The sequence below is a fragment of the Pan troglodytes genome, chromosome 10 (genome assembly GCF_028858775.2).
Source record: "Pan troglodytes isolate AG18354 chromosome 10, NHGRI_mPanTro3-v2.0_pri, whole genome shotgun sequence".
NCBI classification, from domain to species: Eukaryota; Metazoa; Chordata; class Mammalia; order Primates; family Hominidae; genus Pan; species Pan troglodytes.
Window position 1 is genome coordinate 65,287,830 of NC_072408.2, and position 12,539 is coordinate 65,300,368.

Below are 12,539 nucleotides of genomic sequence, written 5' to 3' on the forward strand. Positions count from 1 at the left end.
AGGTCTCAGCTCAGACATCCCTGGCACAGGGAGGCTGTCCCCCACTCTCTTCACAGCACTCACGTCATTCACTCAGTTGTTGATGGTTCATCATCTGTCTTCCTCATTGGAAGGGAAGCTACCAAGGAGCGAAGGCCTTGTCTTTCGTACTCACCAGGAGAGCCCTGGTGCCTGGAACAGTGGCTGGAAAATGGTAGATGTTCAATAGATATTTGCTGATGAATGAATGAGTCAGTGAATGAAAGAAAGACGCAGATGAAGAGCAGGAGGAAGTGATTAGGAACAAAACCCCTGTGCTGGTAAATCTAGGTTAAGCTTCATAGCTGAGTCAAAGAAGACAAAAGCAAAATTATAAAGGCATTGGAAAATCTCTTGCTTTAAAAGCATTGTCTTGCCTCTTTCTAAACATTTCAGATAAAAGTGTCCCCTGAGCTCCCTTCCGTACCTGTTATGTATTTATATCAAACACAAAGATTAAGGAGGGAGAAGGTGGGGAGAACACTCTCCTCCTCAGCAAACCTAAGGTGCCTCTTCTCTGTGCACAGGACTCTTCCCCCAGGGAAGGGGAACGTGTTTGTTCTTCTTAAGGCTTCTCAGACCCACAGCTCATCACCTTCCTTCCAAGTGATGGCATCCAGCAGGGTTTCAGCTTGGTTCCTAGCTACTCTTTTCTTGTCTATTCTAACATAAGGCAGAAATAGAGGGAAGGAAGAAAAAAAGGAAGGAGAGATGAAGAGAGGGAGAGAGAGGGAGGTCATAAGAAGCTGAGCTCACTTCTCCAGGCATCACAGGCTGCACTAGGTGATGCTAGACATTGAAAACACACAGGGACAAGGACACACACACACACACACACACACACACGACTCATGGGTACCCGGGAATCTGTGACCATGGTTCCCATGGCAATAAGGAGTGGAAGATGTTTCAAGTGTTTGTGCAGCAACTGCTACTTCTGATTTTCTCAGTGAGGGTGGCTGGCAGTGAGAAGGTCCAGGAGCTCCTAGGCTTCTATGGACTATGCTGATGGAGGGCCTCACTGGCTCCTAATACACATGAAATTGAGAGAAAACAAAGTTAAGTAGAACATAAGGATTCCAAAAAAGAATAGCCGTACCCTGCCCCACCACTGGTCCTGATCCCAGGAAGCAACCATTGTTATATTTTAGCTCTTTTTTTTCCTTCAGATATTGGCCTCCGTGTTTCTAGATAATGTGATTATATTAAAATTTCCTGATTTTTCAATTATAGACATTATTAACTTCTTACTAAAAAGCATAAGACTTAATCTTTTTTAAGTGAGTATTATCCCCATCACCATACAACTACTGTTACCCTATGCACACACATAAATGCACACAGCTACTCTTTCCATACTTTGAGTTCTCTTACAATTTTTGGTTAAATCAGTATTTAGTATTCAATTATTATGACCTGGTAACTACGGGTTACAGGCGAGCCACACACTGAACTGTGAGTACATTTTCTTTCTTGAACCCATCTGAGAATCAACTTTATCCACATCAGACTAGCAACAGTTAAACAATCTGATGCTATTGAATTTTGGTGAGGATGTAGAATAGTGGGGCCTAATTGCTGGTATGACTATGAATTGCCACACCCATTCTGAAGAGCAGTTTCTCTGCACATGGTACCTCAGCAACTCCAATTATAGGTATGCACCTTAGAGAAATTCTCATCTCCATGCACATAGACACTATACACTCATGTAGCATAGTTTGTGACAGCAAAAATGTGGAAATAACCAAAATGACTCATAGGAGAATGGATGAACAAATTCAGGAGATGAAACCTTGCACAGGACTTAAGCTTAATGAACTTTAGCTACATATATCAACATAGGTAAATCTCAAAAACCTAATGTTGACTAGGAAAGAAAGCTACACAATAATAAATGGAATGATAATATTTATTCAAAGTTTGAAAATAAGTCAAATAATATCATTTATTATTTATAGCATTATACTTTCAAAGTAATAAGTATATAATATACATAGGATAGGAATGATAAACTCCAAATTCAGGATCATGGTTACTTCTAAGGAGGGAGGAGAAATAGAAAGTGGTAAAAGAATTCAAATGTGCCTGTAATTTGTGTTTTTTTTTTTTTTTTTGAGATGGAGTCTCACTCTGTTGCCCAGGCTGGAGTGCAGTGGTGCAATCTTGGCTCACTGCAAGCTCCATCTCCTGAATTCAAGTGATTCTCCTGCCTCAGTCACTCGAATAGCTGGGATTACAGGTGTGCATAACCATGTCTGGCTCTTTTGTAATTTTTTTTTTAAGTAGAGATGGGGTTTCCCCATGTTGGCCAGGCTGGTCTCAAACTCCTGACCTTAGGTGATCTGCCCGCCTCAGCCTCCCAAAGTGCTGGGATTACAGGTGTGAGCCACCACTCCTGGCCTATAATTTGTTTTAAGGGGGTGAATATGGTACAGTGTCAAGGTTTGATAGAGCTGGGTGGTGAAAACAGGCATTCATTATGGTTTCTCTACACTTTATGTTATGGGTTATATGTATAAAAAAATTTTAAAGTAAAAAAAAGAAAAGCTTCCATTACAAATGTTTTGTCTTGAGAGGAGTCTGGTAAGGAAATTCCATTCCAATCTTGCAGCCTGAATTTAACATAGGAATAAAGTTATCTTCACTTGTGGACGTGCATCTAGCATTTGTTTTGTTGTTATTTTTCTTTGGCCTGAATTATAAAACTAAAGGCCTAAAATTGTTCGGTGGCCAGATGCTTTGTCTAGAATCAGCAGATTAATTTAAGGGGAGTGGTGAACACTAAGATTTGGTATAAACTTGTGTGTGTGTGCACGCACACGTATGTGTATGTGTGTATGTGTGTCTGTGTGCATTGCTCTGAGAAGAGGATCCATTGCTCCCATCCAATTTTCAAAGGATCTGCTGTGGAACAAAGTAATCCAAAATCTAGTAGAATAAAACAACAAGCATTTAATTAGGTTCACAACACTGAGTCTGGAATTCAAGCAGGGCACAGAGGGAATGACTTGTGTCTTCCCAATGATGATTGGGATCTCAGCTTGTGTGGCTCAAATAGCTGCATATGCCTGGGGCCTTGATTTTGGCTGTTGACTTGTTTCTTCAACTTTTCTCCTTGTTGAGTCTGTTAGGTTGGAATGACCAAGATGATTTTTCCACCCATTCTTGGGACCTGGACTATGATGGCCACAGCAGCTAAAGATGCCAGGTATCTATCTCAACATAGCCTCTCCACGTGGCTAGCTTGAGCTTCCTCACAGTATGGCAGTCTCAGGGTGGTTGGACTTCTTACACAGTGGTTGGCTTCCCTCAGAATGAGTGTTCTAAGTGACCGGAGTTGCAAGTTCCTTAAGGCATGGGTCTAGAAACTAATCCAATGAAACTCCTGTCAGGTTCTGTTGGTCAAAGCAGTCACAGAGGCTGTCTGAATTCAACGGATGGAAACATAGACCCCACCTCTCTATGGGGTCTATCTAAGTGTTTGTGGGGTCTATCTAAGGGGAATATCTAAGTGTTTGTGGCCACAGGGTATCTGCCACCGGGCCCATGACCCTTCAGACATTAAGAACCCTTGATCTAACAAATGTCAACCCTAAATAATGAGATTTAGAAAACATGATTAAGTATAGAGTTTATCTGAGGGCAAAGCTTGAGGACAGCCACCTGGAAAACACAGACTCCAAAGGAATGGAGTCAGTGATCCAAAGTGGAGAAGTTAAGTGTTTTTTTTTTTTTTCTTCTTTTTCTTTTTTTTTTTTTTTGAGACAGAGTCTCACTCTGCCACCCAGGCTGGAGAGCAGTGGTGCAATCTTGGCTCACTGCAACCTCTGCCTCCCAGGTTCAAGCAATCCTCCCTCTTCAGTCTCCCAAGTAGCTGGGATTACAGACATGTGCCACCATGCCTGGCTAATTTTTGTATTATTAGCAGAGACGAGGTTTCACCATTTTGGCCAGGATGGTCTCGAACTCCTGACCTCAAGTGATCCATGTGCCTTGGCTTCCCAAAGTGCTGGGATTACACATGTGAGCCACCATGCCCAGCCGAAGTTAAGATTTTATATGGTAGAGACAGATAAGTTTAGCAGGGTTACAACATTTGCCATATAAGGTTAATACATACATTACAGTGAATTGATGGGTTAGTGCTTGCTATAGTCCAAGGAAGATTGCTTTAACATTTTATCAGGAGGGATAATGATCTCAAGGGGTCCTATCTCTGGCAACATCTTTCAGTCTGTTCTCATTATTATGTGAAAAAACAAAGCTTCAGCTGCATGCTACATGACTTGGGCCACATAGCCACATTCCTCTCAAGGCTCAAAATAGCTTTAAGTTCCAACACCTTTATTTAATTTCACATAATACAACTGGTTCATGGTACAAAGGGGAGCCAGGCCTTGGCAGCAGATGTGCTAGGAGTTCTCCTAGCACTTGTTCTTTGTTCCTCTGTTGTAGGTGGGGGTGCACACAGGTTAATGATATAGTCTCTGGAATCATAAAAACTTGGGTCCAAATTCCAACTTCATCCCTTATTAACTGTTTCAGTTTGGGCTGGTTATTCTTTAGACCTCAGTTTCTTGTATAAAATGAAAATAGTAATGGCCCCTTTCTCATAGGGTTGTTGTGAGGCTTGGCAGGTGCATAGTTAGTGCTTAAGAAACATTAATTGTCATTGGCCTGAAACTCCCCATATAAACTTTAAAAAATTAATCAAAATTAATCAGGAAACAGGGAGAGGGAGAAACCAACATAAACCCAGCCTGTAGCACATTCAGCATTAATCATGAAGTTAGCTCACTCTCTGACCTGTTTCCTCATCGTTGCTTGTTATCTGTTGTCCCAGAATCATGTAGACCATGTTATAAGATTACACTTCCCCTTAACTGCTCTGTAGAGAACAACTTGAACATTATGAAACATTAAGAAGTTTTTTCCTTGAGATACTCCTTCAGGTTCTGCATACTATGAAACTACTACATCAGCAGGTCCAAAGGACTCCACTAACTCAACTGATCTGAGGGACCCCATGAGAAGCCTACTCATCAAAGAATGCAGTTTCTAAATCCTGATGAGTTCACCCCCCTTCCCCTGACCAATCAACAACCCTAATTCTCCAGTCCCTTGCCCTCCATGATCCTCTTAAAAACCCTAGCCCAGAATTCCTCAGGAAGATGGATTTGAGGGTCTCCTTCCAACTCCTCACTCAGTGCCCTGTGGTCATTAAACTTTCTCTGCTGCATCCCTGCTGTCTCAGTGTAATGAGTCTGTTATTGTGCAGTGGGCATACAAACCTGTTTGTCCTGTATCAGGCAAGTCTCCCTGTTATATATTTTCATGGCATTCTGAACTTGCCATTTGTAGCATTATCACAATTGTAACCAATTATACTCTAACCACTGTGTGGTATCTGCCTCCTTCATCAGACTGTAAGCACTTTGAGGGCAGGAATCATATCTATCTCGTTCTTGGCTTTATATCTAAGGCCCAGTAGAATGCCACACACAGGATACATATTGAATAAATAAATGAATGAATGCTTTCATGTATGGAGATTTTCTGGGTGTAAGAGCTAAATGTTTTTAAAAGCACAGAATTTGAAACTATTAATTATGGGGTTTCTATGCTACATGTCAGCAGCATCAGTCCTCCTATAGAACTTCTGTTGAAGAAGGTTAAGTAGAATTATTCAGATAATAAAAGAAACAATTACCCTCTTTGAGAAAAGCCTGGCTCAACAGTGACAGGATAAAGTGGAAAGAAATGAATGTAGGCATCTGTGGGTTGGAAAGTCATGAGGCCAGAGGAGACATGACTACAATGATGACATAAGAATATTTTTGGATTGAACCAAAGGGAAGAGTCCGCAGTCAGTTGTCACATCCTTCTGTTGTCAATAAGGTAAAGCACCATAAGTTAGGAGGCACGTGCAAAGAGGATGCAAGAAGAAAGTGGGAAGCAAGAGGGATTTATAGATGGGTTTCTAGAAAGTAAAATGGGAAATGCAGTTATTCCAATTGGTTGAGAAGAAGGAGAGGAGAGACATCCTCATCGTCATGTAAGCCAAGAGTAGGTCCTCTGGCTCATGGGTTTTAGGGCACTATTGTTTCTTTGTGGTAAAACATGTGTCTGACTTGAGCTTGGGTGAAAGTGATGGTGAACTCCTTGTCTTTGTTTCACACACTGGGATTTACAAAGAGCCAGTTGAGCACCAGGCTATTAGACAAACTGCAAGGATCACACACCCAGACAGGAAGGTGATCAGGATGTCATGACTTGTCCCAGCTTGTTACCACTCAATAGTCTACCCATCATCTTCACATCAAGGAAAAAAAAGGCATAGGGAATTTTTTAAAATACAAAAAAAAACCCTCATGTTTTTTATGTTAAAGTTTTTTCATCTGACAAGGCAGAGAATAAATCAATCACAGACAAGTAAAGTTCAAAAGAGATAGGGCCTTGTAATTACTGCCATTAAAAGCTTAAGAGTCTGCATGTCAAACGGCTGCTATTTATGGATTTAATAGAGGAAGAAAATTTCAGTATGTGCTTGAATTTCTAATATGCTTCAGTTATTCTTACCATTAATAATCTATAGGCAAAAATGCATATGCTCAACTTATTTCATGAAAATAGGTGACTAAAGTAGCTCTTTGAATATAACATGTGACTGATCATCATCAACTGATCTTCCTGTGTGGTTTGTGGAATTCTAATAGACTTAATTACTGGTGTCATTAATTCTGATAGGCTTAATGACTGGTGTCTGTAACATTAACAACAAAGTGCCTCATTGCTTCGCAGTCAGACCAGAAGTACCTGCCAAGGGGCTCCACACTGGGAGGAACTAGGAGGGTTTGAGAAGGCTGTAAAGAAAATATAGGTCATTGCTGGATTATATAGCAATTTTATTTTTAGTTTTTTAAGGAAACTCCATGCTGTTTTTTAAAATGGCTGTACTAATTTATGATATCATCTACAGTGTACAAGTGTTTCCTTTTCTGCACATCCTCACCAACACCACCGTTCATCTTTTTGATAATAGCCATCCTAACAGATGTGAGATGATATCTCATTGTGGTTTAAATTTGCATTTCTCTTAGAGATTTTGAGCATTTTTTTTCATGTATCTGTTGCTTTCTTTGGGGAAATAGCTATGATCTCATTTATATCCAGAATCTAAAAATTTCAAACTCATAGAAGCAGAGAGTAGAATGGTGGTTACCAGAGGCTACTGGAGGGGGGTTGTGGATGGGAAAGGGGAGGTGTTGATGAATGGGTCTGTATTAGTTTATTTTCACACTGCTGATAAAGACATACCTCAGACTGGGCAATTTACAAAAGAAAGAGACTTATTGGACTTACAGTTCCATATGGCTGGAGAGGCCTCACAATCATGGCAGAAGGCAAAAAGCATGTCCCACATGGCGGCAGACAAGGAAAGATAGTTTGTGCAGGAAAACTCCCATTTTTAAAACCATCGTATATCATAACACCCATTCACTATCATGAAAACAGCACAGGAAAGACTGACCCCCAGGGTTAAATCATCTCCCCTGTGTCCTTCTCATAACACATGGGAATTATGGGAGCTACAAGATGAGACTTGGGTGGGAACACAGAGCCAAACCATATCAGGGTCCAAAGTTTCAGTTAGATAGGAGAAATATGTTCTGGTGTTCTATTGCACAGCATGATGACTACTGTTAATAATAGTATATTGTATATTTCAAAATAGCTAAAAGAGAGGATTTTTAATGTTCTTGCCCCAAGAAAATGATAAGCATTTGAGGTGATATGTATGCTAATTAACCTGATTTGATCATTCCTAAATGTATACGTCTATCAAAACACCACACTGTTTTCCAGAAATATATACAATTATTATTTGTCAACTAAAATATAACTTTATAAAATAAATAAAAAGATACAATTTAATTTAATTAAAAAAAGAAAATGTAGGTAAGTTTATGGGAAAATCCAAAGGCCTAGGAGTGGGGAAAAACAGCCTAGGGTAAGGGTTGTGTGATATCTTTTCATTGCTATATCTCCAGCTATAAAATTTATGGATGCGATTATGGCATGTGACGAACACAAGAGTTTTCGTTCTGTGGTCATTTGCCTAAAACCAAATCACACAGGATACAAGATGGGTCTCTGAAAGATATGATTACACTTAATCTTTATGATTAATTACCACCAAAACAGACCTTGGGACAATATCCACCTGTTGGGAGCCAGCATCACCAGTCTGAGTCTGGGTAGTCTTGGGGTATCGTCGTTACCCACCTCACATGATCTCAGATCACTGCTCCTGTCAATGGGACCAGCTCTAAATGCTCTTTTCCACTGCTTCGCTCTTTCTTCTCTCTCCTTAGTCTGTGTGTGACCCAGCTTTTACCAACATCTGTAGACCCAGACAAGGCTCCCTGGCAACCACACGGAGGAGATTGTACACTCTAGAGCTAACAGGTTTTTTTAAAATATATTTTTTAATTTCAAGAACTTTGTGGGTACAAGTAGTTTTTGATTATGTGGGTGAATTTTATAGTGGTGAAGTCTGAGATTTTAATGCTCTCGTCACTCAAATAGTGTACATTGCACTCAGTATGTAGTTTTTTTTTCTTTTTCTCCCTCCCGCCTCCCCCTTTTGAGTTACCATAGTCGGTTATAACACTCTGTATCCCTTTGTGTACCCACAACTTATCTCCCACTTGTAAGTGAGAACATGGTATTTGGTTTTCCATTCCTGAGTTACTTCACTTAGAATCATAGCCTACAGCTCCATCCAAGTTGCTGCAAAGGACATTGTTTCATTCTTTTTTATGGCTGAGTAGTGTATATGTACTGACTAGTGTATACATAGTAGTATATATTCCATGGTGTATATATACCATATTTTCTTTATCTACTTATAGGTTGATGGGGACTTAGATTGGTTTTATATCTTGGCAATTGTGAATTGTGCTGCAATAATTATACATGTGCAGGTATCTTTTTGATATAATTACTTATTTTCCTTTGGGTAGATACCCAGTAGTGGGATTTCTGGATTAAATGGTAGATCTACTTTTAGTTCTTTAAGAGATCTCTTTTTTCATAGAGGTTGCATTAATTTCCTTCCATTCCCACCAGGAGTGTATAAGTGTTCCTTTTTCACCATGTCCATGCCAACATCTATTGTTTTTGTGACTTTTTAATTATGGCCATTCTTGCAGGAGTAAGGTGGTATCTCATTGTGGTTTTAATTTGCATTTCCCTCATGATTAGTAATGTGCATTTTTTCATGTTTGTTGGTCATTTGTGTATCTTCTTTTGAGAAATGTCTGTTCATGTCATTTGCCCAGTTTTTGATGGGATTATTTGTTTTTTTCTTGCTGATTTGTTTGAGTTCCTTGTAGATTCTGGATATTACTCCTTTGTTGGATATCTCATTTGCAAATATTTTCTACCAATCTGTGGGTTGTCTGTTTACTCTGATGACTATTTCTTTAGAGCTAACAGTTTTAGGGGGAGCTCATAAAGAGGGTCAAACAGTCACTGAGTCTGTCACGAAAAACAACCAATCAACAAGCAGCAGGATTAACATGAGGAAACCATGGAGAGGCAAAATTAACCTAGGACTCAAAGTCCAATGACAGACATTCACTCATACACGGCCACTGTCTAACTTAAGTGACTTAACCTCAAAGACTCTCAGTGTCCTCATGCAAACTGTAAATGAAAATGTGTCATTGGTGAGAGAGCTGGAAGTCTGGCTGTGTTTTTCTTTTTTTCATAGCTCAAGCCTATCCATGTCAGTATGTATAAAATTTTTCAGGCAAGTGTATTACTACAGCATACACGTGCTGGATGCCAATGGATAACAGGCAAAAACTAGACACATCTACTCCACGAGTGTTTGCATTGCAGGAACCCTATTTAGTTTTTCAATAACCAAAATAATTGGCATGATGCACTTCAATAGTATTCTGTTATAAATACTTGTAGTATTTATGTTTACTTATGTTTACAGTTGTTGTTTATTTTTAAGTACACAACTCTGAACCAAAAATTTTTTATTTAATACTTTTACAAACTTTGAATCTATTTAATTGAAAAATGTTCAGAAATTCATAAGCTATAAAAACACTATTATTATTTGGCAAGTACTTTTCTGTGCAGATCAAGAATTTTCTCAAAACTGTACAACTGAAACAAAAAACTGAAATAAACTGGATGTAGATATAAATTTGCAGCCAACAGGTGTTTTCCAGTTCCACATTTTTTGTTGATTTTATAATAAGTAAATGTTAAAAGTTTTAGTTTATAAAATAAATTTATACTAATAAAGTAAATGTTATTTATTATGATGGAGTGCCATATGAGATCACCTTAGAAAAAGTCCTATTACTACTTTTTTAAGTGACAGTTTGAAGACCAGTGTTTTAAGAAAATTTCTCTGAATAGTCTTTCTGCTATTTGATATTGAAACTTTAAAAATGACTATGACTTTGACTTATCTTGCTTGTGGAAAAGGTAAAAGAGGCCATAAACCAAGCACACTCCAAACACCGTGATGCCTGTCTGTTTCACCAGCATCACACAGGTCCCCAGAAACAAATTGAGCAGCAATAAGAAGAGAGAAACCCTGGGAGAAAAACATTCCTCAACACAGCCCTGATCCAGGCTCCTGAAAAACAAATTAGAGATCTTTTTAATCTAAGGAGTAATGATTGCCATGAGAAGTCAGAGAAAGGGAATGATTTTGATTGTAGGGTCCGGGAAGGCTGCACAGAAGAGCCAGCCTGTGAATGAAGATTTTAGGACAGATGAGGAGGATTTCAGGAAGCAAAAGTGAAGGAAAAATGCATTCAAAGCCAGAGAGAAAAAGTGTATTTGAGGCAGGGGAACCAAAAAGAGTGAAAGAACAGGTGTCTAAAACAATATGGAATGTTTTCAGAGGAGGCATAAAATCACAAGAGCGGAGAACACATAAAAGTATGGAAGGGCTGGGGAGGGCGATGGCAAGACGAAGCTGGAGGTTAAATTGGGATGAGAATATGAAAAGCCTTGACCATCACACTAAGGCGGGCAGACTTATTTCTGTTATAATGAAATGCAAAACTGTGAGATACTGAGAAATTCAAAAAGGACTTGGTCAACTCATAGTCAATGAAACGTGCATGCAAATAGGCAACATATATTTTGGCTTCAAACTGAAGGCTGCCATGCCAGGAAGGTGAATGGAGCTGGAACTTCAGATACCATCAACACTTTCAGGAGTTCCCTGGAAACATCACCAAGCATTCTATGCTGTCACAAAATATGCACGTGAATATTTGTAGAAAGAATGAGTAAACGCACAAATTATTTTCTGCCTACCCAAGTTAAAATTAATTTTCCTCCTGGCTAAGTTTCTTGTTTGGATCTCAACACACCACTAGTTCTTGTACTTATTTTTATGTTCTTTTACTTCCCATGAGATCTAAACAACTCATGGGCAGGGACCAAGGTGTGTCTGTGTGTACCAACAGAGTGCCTTAGGCCCAGTAGATGCTTATTAAATATTTATTGTGTAATCAATATGGTAGATGAAATACTCTAAGTCAATTAATGCCAAAAAAAAGTAGTTTCAAAATGTTTTTCTTGCTTTCTTTGATCAGTTATGGTCTATATTTTGTTCCTAATTCAATGAACGTGTGCTAATTCTCATTACCCTTTTGTCTGCATGTATTAGTCTGTTCTCACATTGCTGATAAAGGCATACCAGGGACTGGGTAATTTATAAAGTAAAAGGGGTTTAATGGATTCACAGTTCCATGTGGCTGGGGAGGTCTCACAATCATGGTGGAAGACAAAAGGCTTGTCTTATATGGCGGCAGGCAAGAGGGAATGAGAGCCCAATGAAAGGAGAAACCCCTTACAAAACTATCGGATCTCGTGAGACTTATTCACTACCACAAGAACAGTATGGGGGAAACTCCCCCCATAATTCAATTATCTCCCACCAGGTCCCCTCCCACAACATGTGGTAATTATGGGAGCTACAATTCAAGATGAGATTTCTGTGGGTATGCAGCAAAACCATGTCACTGCATAATCTTAATTTTTTAAAATATAATTTATCTTTATGTTTTGCACAAAGCACATCTATTTCTTTTTCTCTCTCTTACTTTGTAGAAAGCTGAACTGGGGTCTTCTTTTTAAAATTAATCTTTTCGTTTTTCATTTTCTATGGTAATTTGCTTTACCAAATAATTTTCTCGACTTCTTCCTATACATCTCCTAGCATCCTGTGAATGCAAATGGCCCTTTTTAACATCCTTCCCTCAAAGAATATCTGCTTTCAAACTCCTTTGCCCCTTTAATCTTGTTTCCATGGCTTTTTTGCATTTAGTATCAAAGCCTGCTGAAACTTTTTTAAAAGTCATTTTACTAATAGAACTTTCCTTTTTCCTTAGAATTCAACCTAAACTTTATCAGCTTGTGATCCCTGTGCCCAAGGTCACCTGCAGTTTCATGTACTCCCTCTCTGCAAG

The 12,539-nt window shown here is 39.1% G+C and overlaps 1 long non-coding RNA gene across 3 annotated transcripts in view; it reads left to right on the forward strand.

Annotated features, from left to right (window-relative positions):
* LOC107967768 (uncharacterized) overlaps positions 1–5,260 on the forward strand; it is a 90,096-nt gene extending 84,836 nt beyond the window's left edge. For 2 of the 3 annotated variants that reach the window (XR_010148334.1, XR_010148336.1), the window contains 2 exons: positions 3,153–3,229; positions 4,974–5,260. This is a non-coding gene — a long non-coding RNA (uncharacterized LOC107967768). Of the gene's footprint in view, positions 1–3,144; positions 3,230–4,973 lie in introns of all 3 variants that reach the window. The other variant, XR_010148335.1, reaches the window with a different exon arrangement.
* The last annotated feature ends 7,279 nt before the right edge of the window (positions 5,261–12,539 follow it).